This window comes from Taudactylus pleione, unplaced genomic scaffold (genome assembly GCF_031769625.1).
Source record: "Taudactylus pleione unplaced genomic scaffold, aTauple2 ptg000044l, whole genome shotgun sequence".
NCBI lineage: Eukaryota > Metazoa > Chordata > Amphibia > Anura > Myobatrachidae > Taudactylus > Taudactylus pleione.
In genome coordinates this window covers 9,165,246-9,184,793 of record NW_028284446.1, presented here as the reverse complement: position 1 = coordinate 9,184,793, position 19,548 = coordinate 9,165,246, and the positions used below count along the sequence as shown (strand labels likewise).

At 45.1% G+C, this 19,548-nt stretch overlaps 1 long non-coding RNA gene across 1 annotated transcript in view; it reads right to left on the bottom strand.

Moving 5' to 3' along the window:
- Positions 1-19,548, bottom strand: part of LOC148537796 (uncharacterized) — a 51,151-nt gene that overhangs the window by 15,020 nt on the left and 16,583 nt on the right. The window contains exons 3-5 of the long non-coding RNA XR_015873326.1: positions 2,174-2,212; positions 1,420-1,479; positions 741-793 (exon numbers count right to left, since the gene is read on the bottom strand). This is a non-coding gene — a long non-coding RNA (uncharacterized LOC148537796). The remainder of the gene's footprint in view (positions 1-740; positions 794-1,419; positions 1,480-2,173; positions 2,213-19,548) is intronic.

Sequence of the window (19,548 nt, the reverse complement as noted above, 5' to 3'; positions counted from 1 at the left end):
CAGCACTCTCACTGACTATACAGCATGCCGGCACTCTCACTAACTATACAGTGTGCCGGCACTCTCACTAACTATACTGTGTGCCGGCAATCTCACTAACTATACTGTGTGCCAGCAATCTCACTAACTATACTGTGTGCCAGCAATCTCTCTAACTATACAGCGTGCCAGCACTCTCACTAACTATACAGCGTGCCGGCACTCTCACTAACTATACAGTGTGCCGGCACTCTCACTAACTATACTGTATGCTGGCAATCTTACTAACTATACAGTGTGCTGGCACTTTCACTAACCCTCCCCTCTTCCCCCCCTAACCCTAACCCTTCCTTAGGAATGACTGACCCTAAGTCCTCTCTGGGTTTGCCTAATCCTAACCCCCTTTCCCTACCCTAAACCTAACCTACTGCCAGGGGTGACTAACCCAAATCTCTCCCCTAAGGGCGCCTAACCCTAATCTCCCCCAAAAAACATAACCCTAACCCCGCTACACTCACTAAACCCAACCCTTCCCTCCCTGCGGCTAATGCTAAGGACGCCCCGTATTTTGACGCCTATCTTAAGTCCCCCGTCGGGATTCCCCTTTCGGGATATAGACCAGCGGCATTCAGTCTGCCGGTCTATAAACTGCATCCCCTCACTAACTATAACAGAGAAATACAGTAGTTTATGCCACTAAGACCAATAATTGAGGCTTTTCTCTCAGTACAATTGGACAATACATAGAACAATTAAATTACCAGGAGCCACAAGGTCTTCATGTGCTTTTTTATGTGTTGAAATATACCAGGTCCTTTAAAATGAAACAGAAATATATACATATGTTCTTATTAATGAGGAAAATGACATTAGTATTACACCAGAATAAGTTTTTATGTCTCTCAGGGTGTGGGGATAACAGAAAGACAGGGATACATAGGACATTGTATTATCCATACATCAGAGAGCTATGAAGCTCTCAGTCACCTCCATGCAGGGTCAGACCTACCGGTGGTGTAGCCGATGCCCTGCACCAGGGCCCGTAGCCGTAGCAATGAAAGGGCCCACAGCTGGTGGCATTATCAGAGAGCTTACTAAGAAAATGTGTCACACTGACTCATTACACTATGCCGCAGCTGGTCGTGGGCCATAACTAAGGAGAGGCGGTCCGGCTAGTGGAGAAGAGAGGACCCCTTCCCTTAGTATCCTCTAGCTGTCACTATACACTAGAGTTACTCCACTCTAAAGCTGTGTACCCAGGACCCAGTGATACATTGCACACAATGCACAATCCTGTGTACAATGCCATAAATGTATAGCGACATAAGAAAATAACACCCACATAACTCAAATGATCTACATGCACAAGTCTTTGCCATGCAAGCCAGGGACTCTCTGTGTTATTTATATGAAAATCATCTCTAACAAATATAGACTTACCATTCTCTCCCATCTCCTGCATAAGGTAGGCCTCACATGCCTCCGGGCTGGTATACTTCTCTGTAAAGAAAAATAAATGATTACAAACACTATCAAGCCATGAATTGTCCAGCATCAGGCTAGTGAACTAGATTTCTGACTAGACCCCTACCAAATCCCAAACATACAAAACATCTACCACACAGTGGGGCCTATTTATCAAAAACAGTTGCGGAAAATCCCAGTTTTCGGGGGATATACACAAATGCGTATTAAGTATCACCTGTATGTATGAAGGAGGAACTGCAGCAGATATCTACATACCTGCCACAACAGCAATGCCTACCACTGTGCCAATCATAGAGCTGCCCACCACAATAACACATAAAATAAGAATTGTGGGATAAATGAAGTTCATGTGCCAATTTTCCTGGAACAAGTTGTGAGACATAATTGGAAACTGTTTTAGTGCTATGTATAACAAAATAGCTGTAATGCCTAGTGTAGTCTGACTTTTATTAAAAAATGTTCTCTTCCCCCCCTTCCTCTCTCTCTCTTCCCCACCCCAACACTTTCTCCCCACCTCTTCCCCCTCCCTATACTGTCTCTCTCTCTATCACCACCCTCTGCCTCTTTCCTATAACATCACTGACACTGGTGGGAGGGGTCAGACCAGCTGTCACTACCAGCCAACGTGATGACATCATTTTAATCAGCAATCAATTTTTTTTCTTTATAGAGATTGGAAAAATGTATTTGAGAAATAAAAACTCACCATGTATTTTCATATACACCGGAATATCCGGGGTTGTGTCTGCAGATAATAAAATATATTGAATTGAACATTATCTGAAACCCATATTTGGCCATTCAGTTACATTATTTAATAAAGGAAATTGTTAAAATAAAGCATACAAATAACAGAGACACAGGGACATGGGGGTCTATGGGCCTGATTCACCAAGAGTTACAATTGCTAAGCTGCACGCAGGCTATAGATATATGTGTATGCACGCAGGCAGCTTTGCAATTGTGATCCTTGCAGGTATGATAATGCAGCAGGGGCATCACACCTCCTGTGTATTACTTATCCGAGCTGCGCTGTCCAACACAGCATTGGATAATCTGCGGACCATCGGCCGGCTAAGGTGACCCGTGGGGTCACGCAAACTGGCCACCGCAGATGAGAGGAAGAGGCAGGAAAATCTCCATCAGCCGACAGAGATCCTGGTCTCTTCCCTCCCCCCTAACAGCAGCAACACGTCTCCGTTACGGAAACGGAGGCCATCGCCACCCCCTCCCCATCCACAAATGGTGGAAGACTGTCAATCAATAACAGTCTGCTGCCAGTCTGCGTGCGGGACCACAGACCCATTCAACACATGCACAGAACGGGTCAGGTGCCTCCGCAGATTCCGAAATCTAATCTGCACAAGCACCTACTGCGCATATGCAGTACGGGCCCTGAGTGTTCGCACACAGAGCGGCAGCAGACTGTCAGTGATTGACAGCCTGCTGCCATTTGGGGGCAGGGTGGGGGGCTGCAAAGACCTCTGTTTCCCAAAATGGAGGTGCGTCGTCGCCGTTGGGGGTGAGGGAAGAGGCCAGGATCTTCGTCGGCTTACAGAGATATCCTGGCCTCTTTTCCTCATCTGTGATAGCCAGGCTGTGTGACCCCATGGTCACTCAGCTGGACAGGGTGTAATATACGCTGATGATTGGATGCTGCATCCATGGACGCAGGTCGGAACATTAATGTATGCAGGAGACGTGGTGCCTCCTGCTGCAGTAACATAACTACAAGGCTGGAATTGCAAAGCTGCTTGCATGCAGCTTTGCAATGCCATCCTATGCTGAATCACCCCCACAGTCTCCAGTCAAGTTCTGAGACAACAACAATGTCAAATTGGCTTTCAGACTGAGTTAAGACCCATAATCAACATTATGTATAATACATATCTTAAATAGTTTTTTTTTTTTTTTTACTAAATCAAACTTTATAAACTTAGGGAGAGATTTAATAAAGCTTGGAGTGATAAAATTGGAGATAAATAGCACCAACCAATCAGCTCATAACTGTCACTTTACAGGCTATGGCCCCCATTTATTAACGAATTTAGGGGCCTATTCATTAATACATAAAATTTGATGGAGATAATTAGGTAGAACTCGCATGGAGTTCTACCTAATTACAGGAGGAATTCATCATTCCTCTCTCCATAACTATCTATTCCGAAAAGCTGTCATTTCTGCAATGACAGCTTTTCGGGAAATAGATAGTTTTCCCTCACTACACTGCATTACGGCAGCTGGAATCCGTGCTGCGCATGCACGGTTACATTTGTAAACCCAGCACATGCGCAGCACTACTTGGAGCTGCGGTAATTTTGTGTACCCCCCAACCCCCCTCTCCGCTCACCTCCCCCCCATCCCGCACTTACCTGTCCGCGCAGCAGCCTCCAGCTCCGTCCTGCTGGTCTGTCATGTGGTCTCCCAGCAGACCACAGTACAGATTAGAAAGAAAATTTTTTTTTTTCGAATCTTTATTGTGTTCTGCTGGGAGAACGAGTGTCCGACCAGCCTCCGGAGCCAGAGGACGCACCAGAGCGCCGGAGGGAGACGTCGGGGGACCTGTCCAGCTGTAAGCAGGTAAGTTTCACAGTGGCGGATAGTACCTCCATCAAATTCCGAAAATACATAATTTTCGGAATTTGATGAATACCATAATATCCATATCCCCATACTAATGTACGGGGAGTGTGGAAATAAATGCAGGGGAACTTAACCAGGAGATATTAGTGATATCTCCTGCGTCAAGATACTTCATGAATACTAAAATAACATTATTTAAGGAAAATGTCCTTAAAAACTTTAATTTAGTATTGATGAACAGGCTCCTCTATCACCAAAACGAGTGATAAATTTCACTGTGTATGATAAATGGTGCTCTAGCCAATCAGCTTCCAATTGTCATTTTTCTAACAGTTGACAGTTGGGAGCTGATTGGCTGGAGCACCATTTATCATACACAGTGAAATTTATGACTGTAAAGTGACAGTTAGGAGCTGATTGGTTGGTGCTATTTATCGCCAATTTTATCTCTCGCCAAGCTTTATTAAATCTCCCACTAATTTTATAAAGTTTGTTTTCACCACTTTAACAATTACATAAATAGAAAGCAAAGAGCCCCCCTTTACTAAAATAAATTCATAAAAATTGATTGTTACTTACCTTTTGATAATATGCCGAATAGGCAAATGAAGCAAAAAAATACGAGCATTTTCATATCACTGTGTCGCACTCACTATCCCTCACTAACCTGAGAGTGAGGCCACAGGTCCTCATCATGGACTCATCTCACAGCCTGTGATGTCATAATGTTACCTATTACATGGGATGTAGCCACCAGTCTGTATTGGGCTCACTATATTATTGGATGTGATTTATTATGGCCAAAAGAACTATGAATATTTGTTGCATCCATGTCCTAAATTTTAGTTGAAAGTTACTGGTGGCTTATTCCCTATCTCCCTATTTATCTCCCTCACTTCCAGAAGGCATGAGGAGAGGAGGGCATTATTACTGATACTAGATGGATGATTTCTGAGGCCTAGTATAGTGTATGCCCAATATCCTAATCTTCCATATATGACAATATTAAAGGACGCCCAATGTACAGTAGGAGATGCATTAAGAGAATTTATTTTAAATTAAAAAATGATTTTTCTTTACAATAACACAGAACAAGCATGGGGCCTCCTCTCATACCCCATACATGGACTTATTTATACACAATGTGATCATTTATGTTTCATAAGGCATTCCATACATACCTATCTTACATACATACATACATGGGGGGGATTAGCACACACGTGCTCCAGGCACCCTGGCCACATGCTACACCTCTGCACACACCTCACATCACTAATCACACCCTGTGGTGCTGGTCACACCCCCTGCGGTGCCACACAATAGGACCTGTATAAATTACAGCTCCAGGCCCAAATTCACATTAATCTGGCACTGCGTAGAGCCATTGCTTACCTCTGGCTAATTATATTGTTGTTCCACTGATTAACTGAAATTAGGTATAAACTGTATAAAGTAGGGATGTGCGCCGGACCATTTTTGCCGGATTTGGATTTGGTTCTAATTCGTCGTCCGGCTTTGGATTTGGATTTGCCAAACTGCGGTGACTGGCTTTGGATTTGGATTTGGATTTTTTTACAAAAATTGACAAAAAAAGCTAAAATCACATAAATTGGTCTTTTTTTTTCTTCCTAGAGTATTATTAACCTCAATAACATTAATTTCCAGTCAATTTAGACCATATCACAGCTTATAATATTGTTTTCAACATTATTGGCCAAAGGTTGCAGTGAGCTGACTGGTTACTAAGCGACAAAGCAGCGGCACAACGACACAGACACCACAGTATAAAGCACATCTATGACACATTGCCACACAGCAGTGGCAGAAATGAAAAGTAGTGCACCCACCCAGTGGGGTACGGCCAGCAGAGTCACAGTACTTGTTTACATAGTGGGCTACGGCCCTAGGAGTCACAGTGCACAATCTTATTAGCATTACACCGCACATAGGGCCTGATTCACATTACACCATAAAGTAGTGTCTCTTATTTATGTTACGACACACAGTAGTGCCCCTTTTACACAATGCCCACAGTAGTGACCCTTTTACACAATGCCCACAGTAGCGGTGTCCCTTACACAATGTCCCCCAGCAGTGGTGCCCCCTATGCAGTCCCCTTAGTAGTAGGGTCCACTATGCAGTGCCCCCAGTAGAATGCCCCCCAGTAGTATGCCCCCCATTAGCAGGCCCCCCCAGTAGTATGCCCCCCATTAGCAGGCCCCCCCAGTAGTATGCCCCCCATTAGCATGCCACCCAGTAGTATGCCCCCCCAGTAGTATGGCTCCCCCAGTAGTAGGCTGCCCCAGTAGCAGGCCCCCCCAGTAGTAGGCTGCCCCAGTAGTAGCCCCCCCTGTAGTATGGGCCCCCCCTGTAGTATGGCCCCCCTGTAGTAGGCTGCCCCAGTAGCATGCCCCCCATTAGCAGGCCCCCCCCAGTAGTATGCCCCCCATTAGCAGGCCCCCCCAGTAGTATGCCCCCCATTAGCATGCCACCCAGTAGTATGCCCCCCAGTAGTATGGCTCCCCCAGTAGTAGGCTGCCCCAGTAGCAGGCCCCCCCAGTAGTAGGCTGCCCCAGTAGTAGCCCCCCCTGTAGTATGGGCCCCCCCAGTAGTATGCCCCCCATTAGCATGCCACCCAGTAGTATGCCCCCCCAGTAGTATGGCTCCCCCAGTAGTAGGCTGCCCCAGTAGCAGGCCCCCCCAGTAGTAGGCTGCCCCAGTAGTAGCCCCCCCTGTAGTATGGGCCCCCCCTGTAGTATGGGCCCCCTGTAGTAGGCTGCCCCAGTAGCAGCCCCCCCCAGTAGTAGTAAGCCCCCCCAGTAGTATGGCCCCCCAATAGTGCAGATCCCCCCCAGTAGTATGGCCCCCCCAGTAGCAGACCCCCCCCCCAGTAGCAGGCCCCTCTGTAGTATGGCCCCCCCAGTAGTATTGCCCCCCCCAGTAGCAGACCCCCCCCAGTAGTGCAGACCCCCCCCCAGTAGTATAGCCCCCCCAGTAGCAGGCCCCTCTGTAGTATGGCCCCCCCAGTAGTATAGCCCCCCCCAGTAGCAGACCCCCCCAGTAGTGCCCCCGGACCTTTGACAAGTAAAAAAATAAATAAAATAAAACTCACCTGATTCCCCGCTCCCGCGCCGTCCGCTCTGTCACACGCTGAGGAGGGAGCCGGAAGACGGAGCTCATGTGTGAGCTCCAGCCGGCTCCCTCCGTGCAGCAGCCAATGAGAGTCTGTGTGACTCTCATTGGCTGCTGTAACAAACACACAGCTGCCGCTGGCGGCTGTGTGTCTGTGTCTGTGTAGGGCAGAGCGCTATCACTGCGCTCTGCCCTACACGCGAGGAGACCTGATGTCGGATTCTCTAGTGAGAATCCGACATCAGGCGGCCGCCGTTCGGCCCCGAACGGGGATCCGAGTCAGGCGGTGAACACCCGAACAGGGTTCGGGTGGACTCGGATCCCCAATGTTCGGAGCGGTTCGGATTCCACAGAATCCGAACCGCTCATCTCTAGTATAAAGTATTAAATAATCTGCTGTACTGTGTTTGCAGAATGACAAAAAGAGCAATGAACAGTAGAGATGTCTCAATGAGACTTTGTATAGCTATTTCTCTGACATCAGATTTCCTTCAGCCCACTTGGATCTAGCATCAACCATCTCTTCCAGGTGCTAGAGTGTTGATGCAAACATACACAATGATGAAGTTTACTAAAGTCTTTAATTGGTTCTGATTGGCTGATTGTATATTGACCTCTTCAGCTCATAGTAGTTAATTCAGCAGCAATGTGGATTTTTTTATATCAAGTCATGGCCATCTGTAGATCCCCATTTGAGAAAAGTGCAGTGCGAAAATTGCATGACCTGTCCACAAAATAAATTTATACACAACTTTGAAACAGGCATTATATGTTTTACTGCTGGATGTATCTTGAGATATGTCTGACAGAACATATGCATGTAAAACAATGCAAGTTTCTTGAAGGTGCCATTTTCTATGAATGTTTGGTGTGCTTAAAAAACACCTACACAAATCAGCCATAACATTCAAACCACCTGTCTAATATTGTGTAGGTCCCCCTTGTGCTGCCAGAACAGCTCTGACCCATTGAGGTATGGATGCCACAAGACCTCTGAAGAGGTCCTGAGGTTTCTGGCACCAAAACATTAGCAGCAGATCCTTGAAGACCTGCAAATTGCGAAGTGGGGCCTTTATGACTCGCACTATTTCCAGCACATCTCATAGATGCTCGATTGGATTGAGATCTGGGGAATTTGGAGGCCAAGTCAACACCTTAAACTCTTTGTCATGATCCTCAAAGCATTCCTGAACAATTGTTGCAGTGTGTCAGGGACCATTATCAGGCTGAATGAGACCACTGTTATCAGAGAATACTATTGCCATGAAGGGGCGTACTTGGTACGTGTCAAAGTAACATCCATATGAATGCCAGGTTTCCCAGCAAAATATTGCCCAAAGCATCACACTACCTTCGCCGGTTTGCCTTCTTTCCATAGTGCATCCTGGTGCCATCTCTTCCCCAGATGAATGATGCACACATACCCGGCCATCCACATGATGCCAAAGCAAATGTGATTCATCAAAGCAGCCCATGTAATAAATTAATTTATTAAGGAATGTTTACCACTGATCAAATCAAAATGTCATGCAATGAAACCTAAAAAAAAATGTTTAACTCTAAAGTTTTTCCTTAATTAATTTCTCATAAACTGGTCATCGTCCACCATTGTACAATTGAATAAATACACCTGTCTGGGAGAGGTTCCACAGTTGGTTAGCACAGTGCCAAACAAGAACACAATAAAGAAGATCAAAGGAAATTCAAAGCAAATACTTGCAATGGTTATTGAAAAGCACCTGCCAGGGGAAGTATATAAGGTTTCTGACACTTTTAGGGGCATATTTATCAAATAATATGTGCTGGATATCATGAGGGCTACCCGCAAATATTAAGTCCCACTCATATGTATGTATGGGGGGGATATTGAAGAAATCTTCTGTGGTCCCCCGTTTTCAATTGCAAAAGCACATACAACACAGAATATACCAAGCTTTGAAAAGCTTGGCCCTGGTAGCTAAAGTCAGGGGCGATGCAATGTACCGGGGCCCGCAGTGATGAAGGGGCCCACAGCCGGGCGTCTGACAGCTGTGCTGCCCGGGCCTGAGAGAGCCCAGCCTGATGCAGCTAGTTGGGATTCCTCCAGCAGCGCTGTTCAGGTCAGGATTTCACAGCGGAGCGCAGTGCCGTTGATATCACTGTCAATGCACCCTGAGCCGGCTCTCTCTGCTGCTCACAACTCAGGGAGTCAGACCTGCCTCTTTTGGCTCCTGGCTGCTGTGCCGGAGATGGAAGAAATGCAGGCAGACAAACGTGGACTGCAGGAAGGAAGAGTCACTTGTTACAAGTACATGACACAGGTACTATGGTGAGAGGCAGGGGAGACGTTTTGGGAGGTGGTCTTCACATGTTTATGGACTTTTTTTTTTTCATTAAACATTTTTTATTGATTTTCATACAACAAAACAACAAAATCAAACAAACAAAAAAATTAAAAAATCAAGAAAAAAAAGTGAAAAAACAAAACAACGAAAATAAAATAAAAGGAGTTACAGGTACCATATAATTTGATGTCATATTCAATGGACAAACAGGCTAGCATAAAGCCATTATTCATATTGCTTGTGTTGAATCGTAAATAAACCTTTAGTACATTCCTGCCTATAAACCTCTAAGATTCACCTGCCTAGAACCTCTAAGACAAAACCTGCCTATACCTTCTAAAACCACAAGATGTCGCTAATTAGCGCTGTGTTTAATTATACCATTAATAAAACTCTAAGACAGTTGAATAGCGGTCCAACGCGCTAAAGATTATTATTCAGGTAAAAGTACAGATGTTACCACGCTATGATCTAACAATGAGCGCAAAATAAATTGTACAAATATTAGGTCATAAGGTACAGTCAATACATACGCGTGTGCTCTGGGACCAGATACCGGCATCAATAATGAGACCTTCATCGAACAGCATAACAGGAACACCGCAGACTGTCATCTCGTTTCAGAGCACTCACATATATACCCATACTGGGATAAGCAATACAATAGAATAAGTTGGCAGGTTCTCACTGGTTCCTCTTCTTGCTTCTTCCGTTACGGTACAATTCATAGGTCAGTGCAAAGACTCAACCCAGCCTCTAACAGCCTGATTGTGTTCACCTTCCCGCTGCATAATAAATCTAATCTAACTATGGCATACAACATTTCAAGAAGTTATTCTCTCTAACATTCATATTTCATAGCCGCATGTTCTGATCTTCTCACCGATGCCACCAGAACGCTGTGGGAACAGAGTAGATCAGTACGGCACCAAACACGGTCCAATTGTCATTTACTAAGGCATAGTTACAGAAAACATTAATTTCTTTATATGCTGACATTGCGATTAAACCAAGTAATAATCATTCCTTTCGCGCTGCGGGACCATTGCTTTTAAATGTGTATGCGGGGAGAAATGACACTAAATTGTGTTGTGTGTTTGAGGGTCTGTGGGGCACTTAGCGACCAGCACTAAGTTGGAAAGGCTTCTGTGTATGTGTGTGAGCATGCCAGTATGGGTTTGGGAAAGGTCACTAAAAAGCTGGCTGTGCGTCTAAATAGCTATTTTGCGTTGTCCTATGTTTAACATGAAGTGCAGGGAAAACACCCCTAATTTGCTACTTTTAGCTACATCACGTATGTGTTAATGTGAATGCAGGGGAAAACACCACTACTTTGCTACTGCTCAAATATAAGTTTGTGGTGATTTTAATGTGTTGCAAAGTTATTTTATGTCTGCTAAACACTGTCGGTAGGTGTTAGGGGAAGATTGTTAAAAAGCTGTTCGTGCTACTTTTTAGCAACTTTGCGTTGTGAGTAGCAAAATTGCTACTTTTATCAATTTTGCACTGTGGATTGTGTACTATGTATTTTTGACAAAATGGCGCTTGTGTAAGCTTTCTTTTCTAAAATGGAGTCTTGCTGCCATTCATAAGATGGCATCGTGCAGGTTTTCCTGATTGGCAAACAGATTCTGTCTTACCCAATTATTCGGTTTCAACAGTCCACCCTTTGATAGCCAATCAAGCACTATCACAACCTATTCTGAATCTGTTTAGCCATGCATGTGAATATACCGTTCAATGTTATTATGGTATGACACAGTGTGGTCATTTGAACCATTCAGATAACGCTTCTCCGGGAGGGACATAAAACTGTCCTTATACGCACACCGCGGATCCTTAAGGGATCATGGGAAAGATGTGGGGATACACCTATCCTATAAGGAGAGTCTTGAAGGGGAATTGAGACTTTACATTATCTGAGGTGTTCTATGAATAACATTTCAATAATACATTCTATGCATGTCTAAATATAATACATCAAACGATTGTATTTCCTAGTTCAGGGTTGTAATGCAGTCCTATATTTACCTCAGTATACATATTGTCATTACTGACCACCATCATAGTTTCATTCTTTCGTTTCACTCTGTTTTTACATCTCCCACACTTCAACACAATAGGAACACACCGGACGCATATGCCAATTATTATGATGACAATCAGTATAAGGATTAAGAATTTGCCTATGCTAGCGATCACTTCCTGGACCCATTCCCCTAGACCTGAGAACCATTTCACTGGGTTCAGCCATAACACCCATCCTTCTATCTTTTCCCCTACTCCAGCCACTGAAGCGTTATGGTTCTTGCGAAATTCCCACTTTAGCTGCAGAATTTCATCCATCTTCCGGTCTATCACCTCCTTAGGGTCGCTGGTATCATTGGTGATATAGGTGCAACATTTTACTCCAAATTGGGTGGCCAATGTTACGCAATACCCTCCAGTAACAGCAGTTAAATAATTCAACACTAGCCTGTGTTGCACCAGTTCTTTCTTGTACGCTTGCAATTCTCTCCCTGTATACCTGAATGTGTCATCATACATCTCGGTTATATTATCTATTAATTTAGCAAGTTCCTGGATATATCTAAAATTTAATGTACCCCGAGCGATCCTGGTGGGGTCCAATGCGACCAGAATTTGAAAGCCAGTTGTCTCACTGATTAACTGAGTGGCTTTATGTATATCACTAGGTACCATATTTCTTTTGCCTCTGTGTTCATTTTGTGTGTGAAGATATGGTGACGGTGTGTTTTTATGTATACCAAGCATTTCGACATGTGTGAGGGTCATAACTTCTGGGACTACTCTTCCCAGGTAACACAAACCTTCGGAACTCGGGGAGAGCCATTTATACGCTTTTCTTCCACAGATGAAATATACATTATCAGGGAGAACATAAGGAATGGTATGCATCATTATCATTAAGCACATTTCCCTTGCAAACAATCCTATTTCTGGTTCTTCCATCTGGTACATGCAAGTTTCTGGCTGTGTTATTTTAGCACAATAACCATTTGGCACCTTACCAATAATTTCTTTGGTGGAACTTAATGACTTAATGGAGCGCAATAGATCATGGTTTATGGACTCATTATCAGCTCTTTGTGAGAAGGTCATCGTCTGATTATTCCCTGTCACTTCCCAACTCCCGGGTTTATTGGGGTTGGTTATGTTTAAACACAAAAGTGATCTGGGGCACATGTGAACACACCCAGCAATCGGTTTGATTTAACACTTTGCCTACCATGCTATGATAATCCTCTAGAGGATACCTACCCCAGTACGGATTATATTTAGGTTGGCACCGTTGGATACAGTTCTCATCAACTAGGGACCCACAAAGCTCACAAATACAGGAATCCTCAGGCGATAACCCTCCACATCTTCCCCGAGTATCCGGAATGACAGCTCTTTTAACAATAACAGTACTAAGATTGGAAAGGCACTCCCCTGATTGGCATTGCACTCCTCCTGATTCCACTCCATCAGCACTGCCATCAGCTCCCGCTTCCTCAATCGGTCCCCCATCACAGACACTGGATATCCCCGGACTGACCAGGATGGGGAACACTCTAAAAGAGAATATGAAAATTAACACAGCAGGCCCGTCCATTGTCACAACAAGACCTGTAAATTTCTCTCAGTTCAGGTATCTTACTACGACCTTTTCAATCCTCCCGGAACAAGCTCGCGATGGACAGATCCACGCTATCAGCTTTGTCTCCGACTTGTTTCTCCACCGGTTGCTTGACCTTTTTGCAGTGAGTGGAATGGACCCAGGTATCTCTCTCGGCCACCTTCAAAGATGTAGTACTCATCAGCAGCACCTGGTACGGACCTTCCCACCGATCAGTCAAACAGCGTGAACGGAAGAAATTTCTGAACATTACATATTCTCCTGGTTCAACATCATGACAGTTCGTGTCAGGCATATCATTAGACAACAATTTCAGTTTCTGCTGCTGTTGCTTTAACTGCTTACTCATTGATATAAGATACTTCACAGTTACCTCGTTGTTACCCTTTAGATCTTCCTGTGGACTTATAATCAAATGAGGTTGTCTACCGAACAATATTTCGAATGGGGACACATTTAGAGGAGGTTTAGGGGTGGTCCTTATGCTATGTAGGACCAAAGGTAATGCTTCTGGCCATCCTAGTCCAGTCTCTGCTATGATTTTACTTAGCTTATTTTTAATAGTCCCGTTCATCCTCTCTACCTTGGCACTGGCTTGAGGTCAGTAAGGGGTGTGAAGTCGGCTATTAATACCCATCAGCTTACACATATTTTGAAAAACATCACCTGTGAAATGGGTACCTCTATCACTCTCGATGATTTTAGGGATACCGTACCTGCATACAAATTCCTGAACTATTTTCTTGGCAGTAAATGCAGCAGTATTAGGGGCCGCGGGGTAGGCCTCAACCCAGTTAGAAAATACGTCTGTGCACACTAATACATACTTAAGATTCCTGCAGGGTGGTAATTGGATGAAATCAATTTGTATCACCTGGAAAGGTCCATCAGTCGGTGGAATGTGGGACGGTTCAGTAGGGATCGCTTTCCCTATGTTCTATCTCAAGCAGGTCAGATAGGACATTGCTATCTTCTCTGCTTGTGAAGAAAAACCTGGTGCGCACTAGTATGCCCTCACCAACTTGCACATACCCTGTTTTCCCAAGTGAGTCAGTCCATGCGCTGCCTCTGCCAGGCTTGGGTAATACACCTTAGGTGCCAACGGCTTACCTTGTCCGTCCCTCCAGAGTCCAGAGGGCTCTTGCCCACATCCCTTAGACTTTCTGGTTGCTTTCTCTTGGGTAGAACACAAATTTTGCATCTCAATTAATTTCTGCATGTCAACTGTTTGGAAAACCATTACTTGTTCTATGGGTACATTTGTTTTTAAACCTGCTGCCCACTTGGCAGCTTCATCCGCCCTGTTGTTGCCCAATGATACCGGATCTTCCTCACATGTGTGGGCTTTACACTTAATTACTGCTACCATTTTGGGCAACTGAATTTCTTTTAATAATCCTTTTATGTGTCTGGAATGTGCGACTGGTGTGCCTGCTGCTGTCATAAAATTTCTCAGACGCCATAGAGCTCCGACATCGTGAACCACCCCGAACGCATACCTAGAGTCAGCGCAAATGTTGGCAGATTTGCCTGCTGCCAATTCACACGCTCTTCTCAGTGCTACTAACTCCGCCACTTGGGCTGAGTGAGGAGGACCAAGAGGTTCAGCTTCTATGATGTCTGTGTCATCTACAACAGCATAACCTGTACATAACTCACCTGTGTCCGTTTGTCTATGGCAAATCCCATCCATGTAAAATGTCACATCTGCATTCTCTAAAGGTATGTCACGTATGTCAGGTCTAGCGGTAAAGGTCTGGTTAAGATAATCCATACAATCATGCGTATCAATACCTTTGCAAAACTCACTTTCTACCAGAGACTCATCCTCCACCCTTTGTGCATTCTTATGCACATACGGTAAGTACGTTGCTGGATTTAACGTATTACATTGCTTTATAGTGATGTTTGAGGGTGCTATTAGAGCTAGTTCCCATTTGGTGAATCTAGCTGAGGATACGTGTCTGGTTTGGGCAGAGTTCAACAGGGCAGACACAGCATGTGGGGTATAGACAATCATATCATGGCCCAATACCACATCCTCACTTTTGCTGACCAATAGAGCCGTTGCTGCTACACTTCTCAAACAGGTTGGGAGTGATCTCGCCACAGTGTCCAATTGTGCACTGTAATATGCTACGGGCCTACTGACATCCCCATGTTTTTGTATAAGGACACCTGCAGCACAACCATCAGCTTCCGTACAATACAAATCAAAAGGTTTTTCAAAATCAGGTATTCCCAATGCAGGAGCTCTTGTCAGACTATCCTTAAGATTAAGGAAAGCCTGTTCTGATTCCTCTGTGTGTATGACACGATCGGGCTTTGAGGAAGAGACTAAGGAGGTCATTCAGACCCGGTCTTTAGCGCCGATGCGCTCGGACCGGGTCGATGGCCCCCCACAGAGCATGTGCACGACGGCGCCATCGTGTGCATGCGTGAGACCAGCTACGACTGACAGCGCCGGTCGTAGCGGGTGTCGATCCAAAGGGGGCGAGCTGTCGATGTTGATTGACAGCTCGCCCCGTTTGGAAGGTGGGCCGGGGGGGTGGCAGCCCAAACGGGGGCATTCCCATGGGAACGCCTACTGTTTGGGGGCGGCCCCACTGACATCACTAGTGATGTCAGTGGAGAGCTTCCGGCTCAGACAGAGCCGAAAGCTCTCCGGGGCTTACGACAAGGGAGACCCTACCCTAGGGTCTCGTCGTAAGCCCCGATGGTCGCGATGGTCTTGACCATCGCGATCATCACCTTAGGCGGTCGTAAGGCTGTGGGTGTTAACCCACAGCCTTACCACCGCAAAGGAGGACGTCTTGAAAATTCAAGACGTCCTCCCCTCATTCAGACCGACCGCACGCTCTGTGCGACCGGCTCTGAATGAGGTCCTAATTCATGTAAAGGTAAGGCCAAAATAGAAAACCCTGCTATCCACATTCTACAGTATCCACACATTCCCAAGAAGGTACGAATTTGCTGTTGATTCTGCGGCAGTGTCATGTTTTGTATGGCCTGGATTCTATCTGTTGTAAGGTGTCGTAACCCCTGGATTAGGCAGTGTCCCAAATATTTTACTCTGGATTGGCACGGCTGTAGTTTGTCCTTAGCAACCTTGTGTCCTGTTTGTGAGAGATGAAGTAACAAAAGTTTAGTATCATTCAAACATGACATAAACGAGTCAGAACATAGCAATAAATCGTCCACATATTGAATTAGAATAGATCCATTGGCAGGTTAAAAAGATTGTAAACAGTCGTGCAATGCCTGGGAGAAGATACTGGGGCTGTCTATGAAACCTTGGGGTAATCGTGTCCATGTGTATTGTAAACCTCTGTATGTAAATGCGAATAGATACTGACAGTCAGGATGGAGAGGCACAGAGAAGAAAGCTGAACAGAGGTCAATGACAGTGAAATGGGTTGCATTTGGTGGGATTTGCATCAAAATGACAGCTGGATTTGGCACTACGGGGAATTGGCTCTCTACTACCTTATTGACACCTCTAAGGTCTTGTACCAGCCTGTAGCCCCTCCCACTACTTTTCTTCACTGGAAAGATGGGACTATTGGCTACACTAGCTGTACAAACTAAAATTCCCTGTGGCAATAATCGCTCAATTATTGGAAACACCCCTAATTCTACCTCCTGTTTTAGTGGGTACTGGGGAATTTTTGGAGCTTGCCTTCCACTTTTTAAATTTACCATTACAGGGCTTATGTTTGCCATTAATCCAGTGTCCTGTCCATCTTTAGTCCAAAGGGAATCTGGGATTAGGGACAACATTTCATCTACCTGTGATGGAGTTTCATTTAAACCTGTAGAGTGATACATTATCCTTTGGGGAGTGTCTAACATATCCCGCGCCTCGTATTCCATTCTCTCTGGGATATCTAAAAATACACCATCAGGGGTGCAATATAGAACACATCCCATTTTACATAACAAGTCTCTACCCAGTAGGTTAGTAGGAGCCGCAGCAGCCAGGAGAAAAGAATGCCTGGTATGCAATACCCCAATAGTAACCTCTGTGGACTTTGTTAAAGGATAACGTTCCACTTTACCTGTTACACCCATTGTTGGTACTGTCTCGTTGGTCACCTGCAAATTAACAGGAGATTTTATCACCTACCTGGTCGCCCCTGTGTCTACAAGAAAAGGATATTCAGTACCAGCTACATCAACCATCATGACCGGTTCTTCCCTAGTACTTCCCGTTAACCTGACCATCTGTAGACTACAGGTATGACCTGACCCCTAGCGTTGGCTACCATTCTCCAATAAAGCAGTTACGGCTACAATTGGAGCTGGTGCCTGCTGAACATTTGCTGGCCTCTGTGCATATCCCTTATGGGGATATCTGGGTCTTCCCTGATGTGGGATCCCTATTCCTTTTACTGTACAGTTGTTTCTACTTAAGTGTCCTGTTTGTTTACAGTTAAAACAGGTTCGTGTTTCGGGTGGAGACATGTGGTGTTGTGAGGTTTGCGCAGAGGGTAAAGGTGGTGGATATGGGTAAGGAATGGGAGGGTAAGGGTATTGTGGGGGATAAGAAGTTGGTGGATAGCCTGGGACCTGTGGTTGCATCGGGTTAGTGGGATAGAGTTGCGTTTGTTGTTGAGTGGGGTTAGTGAGAGTGAGTGTGTGTGCAAGTGCAAGTGTGTCTGTTGGCTGTGATGTTACCGTCAGTCCCTCCAGAGCTTGTATACTGACAGCCATTAGTTTCTCGCTCTGGGCTTCTCTCTTTTTGGAGATGTTCTTATCATGTTCAATGGCGGTTTCTATGAGGGTATCTATTGTAAGTCCCCGCCAGCCAGGCTGTGAGGTCTGAACCCGAGTTTTTAAAGTCTCTTTCAGACCGTCCACAAGTACCGTAACTATCATCCCCCTGTGGTGAGTGCTATCTTTAATATCCTCTATCCCAGTGTACTGGGTGATAGCCTGCAGAGCCCAATCGCAGTAATCTTCTGCAGTCTCACTCTCTTTTTGTTTAATGGTGAAAATTTTGTTCCAGTTAACTACTACTGGAAAATATATACCCAATTGAGTTACAATGCGGGAAATGTTACCTTGGTTAACTTGATCTGTTAAGGGGACGTCACCATCCAATACACAATCCGTGATAAATTTTGTCACGTCGGTATTGAGTGGCAGACAGGCCCTTAACACCACACGCCAATCTTTATTAGTGGGTTCATGTGAACTACCCAAATTTCTCAAAAATCTTTGACATTTGGCTAATTCCTTTTTGGGATCGGGGAAATCATTTATGATGGAATTTAGTTCTGCTCTTGTCCAAGGACAATGCATTACTACTTCCCTCGTGGGCACTATACCGTTTGCGTCTGCATTTCCATTTGGAACAGTTATTGTCCGAATGGGATGCGGACCGGTAGCACTGCTACCTTTGACCTGATTACCTGGCTGGGGGTTTAGTCTGCTGCTGCTACGTATGGTATTAACAACTTCCTCTATGGGTGAAGAGTGTGTTAACACTTCCCTTGCTGTTACCGATGGAGACGGCGGCACCACCCATGATTGTGGTGATGAAGCATCTATCATTGGCACAGCATGGGAAATGGCAGACATTACAATAGGCTCATCATCCATATCATAAACATTTTCTTTATAATTGCTTAAGAGAGGGTACAAGTTGCTTGTTACATTTTTATGTTTTTTTTTACAGTGACTGCACCTACACCCCCATCCGCATAGGGCGACGGTGGTGCGCGTGAACCATCTGTACTACCTTCTGCGATGCTACCTTGCAGTGCACGCGCGCTATCAAGCAATGCGTCCGCGGCGCTATTTAGCGTCACCGGCGCATTGCCCGAGACTGTGCCCGTGACGTCTGTTTGCGTCGCGGGTACCTCCTTCAGCCACATTTCCCCCTCGTGCTGCCACAGTTTTAAACATTCAAAATATTTAACCTTTTTCTCTCGGGAGCGCATCAAACTGATGTGATCCCGGACATTGTCTAACACATTTTTATCAAAACTACCAATTCCGGGAAATGATCTAACACTCTTCCTCGTCATATTAAACCATAAATCACAATACCTTATTGCATAAGTACCGTACTTGGTATGCATGATACGACGGCCGATCCGATCGGCGCCTCCATTATCAGCACATCATTGACTAACATCTCTACTGTTTGCGTGGCTCCCATTCTGAGACAACTCCTATGCTTTTCAATAAAGATTTAAGCCGGTGAAAGACAATCAAGACACTTTCACTTACCTGTGGACGATTTAAGTCGGCGGCGCCCACACACCTGGATAAGATTTAGCAAGGCAACTTCCACACCTGGATAAGATTTGAAAAAGGCAACTTCCACACCCGGTTAAGCTTTAGTAAGGCAACTTCCACACCTATGAGAGTTTGTATGTCGGCTACTCT